General features: G+C 38.5%; 1 pseudogene; it reads right to left on the reverse strand.

The window, feature by feature from the left end:
• Positions 1–629: 629 nt before the first annotated feature.
• LOC101420366 (Friend leukemia integration 1 transcription factor-like) lies at positions 630–6,694 on the reverse strand (annotated as a pseudogene).
• Positions 6,695–9,412: the final 2,718 nt, after the last annotated feature.

Below are 9,412 nucleotides of genomic sequence, written 5' to 3' on the forward strand. Positions count from 1 at the left end.
TTGCTTTCTAAATCCCTTGTCTTCCATACTGGTTTGGCATCTGACAGCTCCTGGGCTCCCTGTCCCCTTGCCCTCAGGCCACTTGGGCTTCTGATTATTCGCTGGCCGCCTGTCTGCTCTTCCCTCTCTCCTGAACTGTTAGATGTCTGTCAGTCTCACTGATCTAGTTTCTCTCTCTCCCAGGACAGGTGAGTGTGACAGCCTACCTGATCAGCTTTCACCTCTCCTTCCCTCTCCCTAGAGCTGTTTAGTACCAGCTGTAGTCTTTTCTTTTCTTGGATCCACCAAGATATGGTCCACTCACCCTATCTCCCCTCCCCATGTGGTCAACCAGGGGCCTTCTTCACTCTCAGAGCCAGCTGAACACTGGTCTTCTAGCCAAATTACTTCCCTGGCTTCCCTTTTCTTAGCCGGCTGTGTGCTGGCTTGCCTGTCCCATCTCCCATGGTTTCCCTTTTCCCTGGCCTACTAAGCCCCCTTCCCTAGCTGCCTTCTTCAATCATCCCCACAGATTTGTAGCTTCCCTTCTTCCATGTAAACCTGCTTAATGTCCTGCAGTTTCTGGAGGAAGATTGCAGCCTGCCATTTCCTACTCCACCTTCTTAGATCTCATCATGTCTTTTTTTATTCTAGTTGTATAGGAAGGCCCGTCTCAGCTTGTCATAATTCACATTGAGCTTGCTTTTCTGTTCCCCACCCAGCATCTAGTCACCTCATCCAGGTCTGTCATTTTGAACACCCCAATGCTCCCCTCCAAGTTCATGGAGCTGGCATTGGCACTATCCAAGAGTACCTCTAGAAGAAACTGCCACAGCTGGCTTTACCCACTTCCAGGATTCATTAGATAACTGCTGGTCATAACAAAGATCTGATACAGATCTGCCTGGGGCCATTGTTGAGTATTCCTACTTGTTGTCTCTGCTCCTCCAAGGGTACAATTTTTGTTGTAGCCAGAATTCATATTATTGCCCTTTCCTCCTCTCCTCCTCTCCTGAATTATAAGTAGCATCTTCTTAATACTCATTCTTAAGGAATGGCCTGTGTGGGAGGATGTGTTACAGGCCAATGGTGAATTTTCCATGATATATTTGAGTTGTTACAACAGCACTTCCATGTTGTAGATCGAGGCAGCTTGGAGAAAGTCCTCCTTGTTCCTTTTATACATTTCCTTGCCATTCAGGTTATGAAAACAGATGTGTCAATCTCCCTCAGGACTTACACCTTTATGGCCCACTCCAGTCACTGTGACAATACTCTATTTTCAGAGGGTAGATTTTGTTGGGATAATGGCTCTCCTTTCATTGGTGGTCATATTTGGAGAAAGAGGCTCTTCTTCTCATCCATGTAGGTGTTGTAGGTTATGGGGTTGGAGTAGCCTCCTTTAACCAGCTTGCTGCATTTGCTAACATTGCAGTCCCCTGGAGAATCCCTGAATCTATTCATGTAGTAATACTCCCACTTGACATTGACCTTCACCTCCCAGTTTAACCATTCCTGCTGTGACAGAAGACTGTTGATTATGTGAAGCTGTTGTCAGTATTCCATGAGATGGTCGTGTCAACTTTGGTAAGGTAGGCTGCAGCTCCTTATGTGGAGTCAAATGGATTGGTCATTGCTCACCATTGACAGAGACTCCTGAAGGCCTGGGAAAACCAGGAGAAAAAGACAGATAGCCAGTGACTAATCATCAAGAGGCATTCTCCCTCTGAGCTAGGCTGTCCTGGGCCATCTTTCTCTGAAGGCCTAACTATGCATGCAGCTTGCTGATTGACTCAACTACCATGGGTAAATATACTGTTATGCAAAACTGATTGGGTCTTTCCTGTATACCCAGGGTGAAAAGAGAGTTTAGACACTGGTTTCATTTTTTGGGTCTGTAGGCTGACATCCTCAAAAAAGAGGGTGGAGAGGAGGGTGGAGAACAGTGGCCACACAGTGTGGACATATGTTTATGTGGCACTTGGCCACATGGGACTCTTTCAGGCATAAGAAGAAATGTCTCTTCCTAGCTGTGTGGAGTAGTTAAGCTACAGCATGAAAAATGGAGGGAGTATTTATTTTTTATTTACTGTATTCAGTCACTAGGTGTACTATTTTTTTCACTTCTCCATAAGTGCAAATTCTATGAACACTCTCTAGCTATGGCTTACTGATGATTCAAGCAGGAAAGAATGGAAAGGGATTATGGATTGCCATATTTTTTCCTTTTCCATTTGAATACTTTCAGTCTAAGTATTTGACTAACACAGGGAAGCATCATTAGTAAGAAATAATATAATAGGATTTCTTTTTTGTACATGTTTCTTAGAATGCCATTCCTTTTTTTCAATATTCAGGAGTAAGTTCTGGCTCATGCAGAAAGCATGGACTTTTGGAGATCACAGTATCCTTGCCTACTTTGTCACAGATATAACGTACTTCCTTGTACTCACTTTGAATCTTGCTGAATTCCCAAACCTCATTGATCCACCAGAATTCTATACTCTTGGAGCATTTCAAAATTTATATGAAAATTAGTTGTCATGTAACAGCTGCAGTCCTGCATATAGCACATATCTCCTCTACTTATTTACATGCTCCCATTGTCCCATGGGACTTCAAGTATAAAGCCTACCTTCAAGACTAGAGCTAAGTATTTCACAGCAGCAACAACAGATCATTAAATCAAGAGAATTGCGCTTCTGAGAATAAGGGTCTACGTAATGGCACAAATCACATGCCCCTGAAACCTTCCCTAATTGCTTTGGTTTTCTCAAATAAATAATTCATATGATTATTTTTGTTTTCTAATCCATCAATTTATGCTATTTATTTCATTTCTTTCTTTCTTTTTCCCTTAAACTTTTTCTTGTATTTTCTTCAATTAAATGTCCAGTTCAATTATTTCATTCTTGCATATCCAATGAAAATATATTTGAGGCTTTGGATTTTTTTTAGTACATCTTTAGCCACACCCCATATTTTTTTTCGTTTTAGGAGTTTGTTTCTTTTTGGTAAAATACTTTGTGATTTTGTTGTTCTATTTAACATGAAAGTTATTTATTTAAAATCTTTATTTTATATAATGATTTGAGTCTTATTCCACAAAGTGTTTTCTTAGACACTATTTTCTTTAAATAAAATGTAATTCAAATCCAAATTTGCATTTTGATGAATTAAAGCAAGATTAAATTTTCAGTCATTTTCAGTGTTAATGATCCCACCTCTTTTCAGAATTATAAAAAGATGCAAGGGATGCATCTAATAAAACATTTGTGAAAGCCCCTCTGGAGTTTGGTCCATCACATTAACCACTATTATGTCCTTTGTTCAAATTTATGTGATTCCTGGCAGTCTGTTTTCTAAGACTAAGAGTCATTGCCCTAGTATTCCTCCTGTTTTCATGGGTGCCCATTGTCGGTAACAACCACAAACATTCTAGTCCTTCTAATTTTAGGGGAATTGCTTCACTACATAGAAGATCATATCAATTTATCAGGCACTACATCTCCTACTTCCCAATCACGAACACTTAACAAATTACTCTAAATAATTCTAGTTATCTTTCACATTTAACAAATTACTCTCAATTAATTTAGTTGTATTTAAGTAACTTTTACTATACATACTTCAAAAATTTCTGAGGCAACGGAGTTGAAACCCGACTCTTTCTTGGAATGGGAGGAAGGAAAAATCAAAAGAACTTTTGTAAGAGATGCAAAAAGAAATAAATATTAACATAAATTATTCTCCCTAATTGTCTATTCATATTTAAAATTTAAAATGATGCTCCCACACGCCGAAATTTAATTTCATTTTAATGACGTAATATAGGACATTATTTTTGCTTGTAAGAGAATTAATTTGGATTTCCTAAATGTATCTGTGAGTGTTCCTGTGTGAAAGTGATTGAAGGAAATACATTAACCAAGTGAAGGGCAATAGATTATGTTTAAAGACCAGGGATACAGAAGCTTACCATGCAATTTACATAAAGATGGAGAAAATCCAACATGATATCAGACAGATCGTAAGACTTTCTGTATCTCTGAGTCAAAATGGGAAGTAAAAGCTGCAAATGACACTAAACAATTAGCATAGGTTTTTATATTTATTTATTTTTTTAATGTTACATTCAAAAAATATAAGAGGTCCCAACATACCCCCCCTCACCCCACTCCTCCCACATCAACAACCTCTTTCATCATCGTGGGACATTCATTGAATTTGGTGAATACATTTTTGAGCACTGCTGAACCACATGGATAGTGGTTTACATTATAGTTAACACTCTCCCCCAGTCCACCCAGTGGGCCATGGCAGGGCATATAATGTCCAGCATCTATCCCTGCAGTACCACCCAAGACAACTCCAAGTCCTGAAAATGCTCCCATATCATATCTCTTCTACCTAATGCAAGAACGTGAATTGTGCTTAAGGCCACTATTTTCCCAAGTAGATTCCCTGCAGCCAAATGTGTTCCTCTCCAATCTATTTTCCACAAAGTAGTTAGAGTTATCTCTCTTAAAGGCAAATATTATTATGCCACTTCTCTATATAAAACCTTTCAATTTCTTCTCATTGTCCTTAGAATAACATCTCATTACTAAATATTGCTTAAAATTCTTTCAATGTCCAGATGCTGCCTACATATCCAGGCTCATTTCTTCTTTCTTCCTCTAGAATATTTTTCTTCATTACACTAAATATATTTCTTTTCAACTAAATATATGGTGTTTCTCCATCTTTCAGCATTTCACACTTACTGACTCTTTTACTAGTATACCCTTGAAAATGAGCTATCAAATATTTTTCCACTAAAGATATTTGGGAAATTCTTACCTGACTCTTAAACTAGGTTATAATTTTGTATATTTTATTTAATCTAGCATAGAATTTTGTCATGTATTATTGTAATTCCTTATCTCATTTCTCAATCTTTCATTTCAAACCTGCTGTTATATTGCTTTACTGTATTTTTAATCCCATCCATTTTTTCTTTCATTGGTATTAGCTCCCTTACTCTTCTTTGCCATTTTTCAAATTGTTATTTATGCTCACCCAATGTCTTTTATATATTTTTAGTTTTTATCTTTTAGTTTTATTTCTCCATTTTAAAAATAAGCTTAGGATCATATAAATGATACATAAAATATAGGAAATTCCAATATGTCCCAACCTCTGCCAGTTCCACATTTTTCTGTATTAACATCTTTCATTGCTGTGATATATGGACGAGTGGCGGGTGGGGATTGGTGTATCGGGGAACCTCATGTTTTTAAATGTAACTTTTTGTGATCTATCTATCTTTAAAACAAAGACAATTTAATAAAAATAAATAAATAAAAGTTTAAAAAATGATGAACACATATTGAAGCATTGCTACTAACCGTGGTCTGTAGTTTACATTATAATTTACATTCTCCCACACACAATTCTATAGGTTATGAGAAAATGTGAATGGCCTGTATCCATCCCCATAATGCCATGCAGGACATTTCCAGTTTTCTGAAAATGTCCCCACATTACACCTATTCTTCCCTCGCCCTCTTCTCAGAACATCTGCTGAATACTGCCATTATATCAATGATAAAAGTTGTTCCATTGCTAGAAAAATGATACAAACCCAGGTATTGGTTCTTCTGAGGGCTACAGAGACCCACAGTTTCTACGGTCATGGCAGATAGTGTTCAGTGCAATGTCAGTCGGCCCTACTCTGGAGTTTGTGTTTCTGTGTGATGGAGCTGGACTTAGACATGATCTTTGTCCACAAATCTCTCCTGTTACTTTTACCAAAACTGTAGTTGGTGCTGGGGTTTAATGTATACTCAAGGGACCTGAATCTCTGGCCTGACCATGTGATAGCCAGGCCCTGAGCGTCAACAGATTTGCAACTCCTACACTCTGGTTTATTGGACTTGCCCCACTCATCTAACATGGAGGTGAAGAAGGTCAACCACCACACCAGGGAGCCAAGAGTGCCTACAACTGAAAGCATGAGAATTGCATCCAGCATCCATGTGGAATCTAAGCCCCCTCTTGATATAGACGTGGAGTGGACACAACCATTCTAATGTCCACAGGATGGAGGAATAGAGTATGGATTAGAGTGGACTTATTGATATTCTATTCATGAACTATTGTGATTAGTAATCGAAGAAAACGTGGCATTGGTGTGGAGAAAGTGGTCATGGTGGTTGTTCGGGGTAGGGAGTGGGAGGAAGAGATGTGATGTGGGGCCATTTTTGGGACTTGGAGTTGTCCTGGGTGGTGCTGCAAGGACAGTTACTGGACATTGTATGTCCTCCCATGGCCCACTGGATGGGCTGTGGGAGAGTGTGGGCTATGATGTGGACCATTGACCATGAGGTGCAGTGGTGCTCAGAGATGTATCCACCAAATGCAATAAATGTCTCATGATGATTGAGGAGTTTGTTGTTATGAGGGGAGAAGTGGGGTGAGGGGATTGGGGGTGTATGGGAACCTCATATTTTTTTAATGTAACCTTAAAAAAAAAGACAAAAATGGTAATTCTTTAATAGAATAATAATTCTACTTTAGTCCATAGTTAATTTGTCAATCTTGAGGATTTGCAATGGGGATGCCCACTCTGTTTCTAACTGAGAGGAGGCTTAGATTCCATGGGGCAGATGGATGGAACTATCTTGCTTCCAGTTTCAGACATTATCTGTTCCTTGGGATTGGCATTGTCCATCATCACTTCCTTATTAATTGATCCGTAGGAGCCCAATGAACTGGAATGTCGATTTTGCAACTCTGCTGAGAATCAGGGTTCAAACGACACATGAACAGACCAAATGTTTAAGTCTCTTGGAACATATATAACAAGTATACTGCTAAATATACATTCAAATAAAAGGGGGAGCAGACCATATGTAGGGAAACTATAAATGAACCTAACTCTTTCACACTGGGGAGCATAAATTCCAAAGTAAGGTCCACTGAAATCATGCCCATTTCTTGACCTTATTTGTCCTGCTTATAGATTCTATATGTCGCTAGAACCTTCAGAAACCCACTGTTTGGGGCACTGTTTACTGTGGCAGTGAATGAGATCCTGCTCAGATGTACGTAAATGTAACATCTGAAATGATCTCCCAAATCTCTTTGAAAAATCATAGCTATAAAAACATGTTTGTATTTCATATTTTCCCTTTTGGTCAAGGTCTTTTTCAAGATACATTGCTAGTTTATGGTTGGTAATAATCCCTTGGTGCCAAGGAGGCTCATCACAAGGAGTCATGTCCTATGCTGGGGGGAATGTATTGCATCTATATGCTGAATTTGACTTAGAGAGAGGCCATATTTGAACAACAAGGAGGCTTTCAGGAGGTAACTCTTAGTTAACTTCACATGAACAAGATTAATAAGTAAAATCATCATTATAAAGGGGTCTGGTGTAATGGTCTGTGTTCCTACATTAGCCACTGCCTGGGTATTCAGGGGATTCTTGCCATTCTGTTAGAGTATGTAGCAGGACTCCCCAGAACGAAAATTCAATATTATTTTGGTTATTTTTTATGTCTCTGCCCACTGAGTCAATGACCTATTAACACTTGAACATATTAATATGCTTTAGAGGCATGACCCAGGTGCAACCCTCTGCACATATTCCCTCATCACCAACACCCTACACCAGTTGTCCTCCCTATCACGTTGTTACCCTTTGATCCAAAATCTCTCAAAAAGTGAATCCAAAGAAACCAAGGCAAGTTAATAATAAAATAAAATAAAAGTAGTAAATTTAAAAATAAAAAATAAAATACAAGAAATTGAAATAAAATAAGAATTTTTATACATTGTATCTTTCAACACTGAAAGATCTGTTACCTTATAGGTACAGTGAGAATTTCTTCCTTTTGTTCCCCCAGTGTCTTATTTTTTTTTAATTTTATCTTCAAAGAAGTTTTATGTCAGAGAAAAGTCAGATATAAAATATAGGAGATTCCCTTTATACCATTCTCCCCTATTATATAATATTTTACATGTGAATGGTACATTTGTTACAATTGATGTAAAAATATTGAAACTTTGCTACTAACCATGGTCAATGTTTTACGTTATGGTTTACATTTTACACCATACAATTTTATAAGTTTCGGCAAAATTTAAAATGGCCTATATCCATTATTGCAAGATCATGCAGAGCAATTCTAATGCCCAAGAAGTGCCCTATGTTCCATGTATTCTGTTTTTCTCTCCCATTCCTCTCAGGACCTATGTTAAACAATTAGTTTCAGTATTTAAAGAATAAGATGTATAGGTACTTGCAGTAATATCGAGAACTTGACATATTGGTCTGTTTTGTTGCCCCTGTAATTGAGAACACTGCAGGACTCCCAGGATGGGATTTTAATATTGTGTTTTTTTTTGTGTGTGGGTCTCCACACACTGAGATAACAACAAAAGACAATATGAACAGTTACATATCCCATAGAAGTATGCCCCAGTTACACCCATCCTGCATATCACCCCACACCTGTTGACCTAAGCCAGTAAACCTCCCCTGACATATTTGCCAAAAGAACAGTTCCACCATTGTAGTTTTAACTACTTATGAGCAAATCCCCTGAGTTCACCTGCTCCTTCCTCCAGCCCTTCCACCATTTCCATGAATTGTCCAGTCCAAACCCCCCAACCTACTCAACCTCACAGACCAGCACCATTGAACCCAAACTCATCACTGCACTGCTCTCACAGCCATCCACTTTACAACCACACTATTCCACCTCATCATAGATTTTGCCCATATGAGAATTTTCCCTTTCAGTTTTTGTGATCTTCGACTTTAGAAGTTCTGATTCCTTTTTAAAAATTCCTATCCATTTACTTAGACTTTCATATTGCTCATTTGTTATTTTCCTGATAAAATTTAATTAATTTTATGTATTTTCCTTCATCTCCCTTTGCATTTTTAGGATTCTTTTTTAAAAAGCTTTTTTCAGTATATCCATATTCTTATCTTCTCCATTGTTCTTTTTTTCCTGTGTTTTTATCCTCCTCCTTTGGATGAATCATCATTTCCTGTTTCTTTCTTTGTCTTGTACTCCTCTGTTGCACACTGTACATGGTGGACGATGGGTATGGGGAAAGGCAGGAAGAGATGAGAGGTGGAGGCGTCTTTGGGACATGGAGCTGCCCTGGATGGTGCTTCAGAGGTAATCACCAGACATTGTAAATCCTCACAGGGCCCACTGGATAGAATGGAGGAGAGTATGGGCCATGATGTGAACCATTGTCTATGAGGTGCAGAGGTGCCCAAAGATGTACTTACCAAATCCAATGGATGTGTCATGATGATGGGAACGAGTGTTGTTGGGGGGGGGGAGAGGGGGGTGGGGGGGTGGGGTTGAATGGGACCTCACATATATATTTTTAATGTAATATTATTACAAAGTCAATTTAAAAAATA

The sequence above is a fragment of the Dasypus novemcinctus genome, chromosome X (assembly GCF_030445035.2).
Source record: "Dasypus novemcinctus isolate mDasNov1 chromosome X, mDasNov1.1.hap2, whole genome shotgun sequence".
In the NCBI taxonomy this organism is placed as follows: Eukaryota; Metazoa; Chordata; class Mammalia; order Cingulata; family Dasypodidae; genus Dasypus; species Dasypus novemcinctus.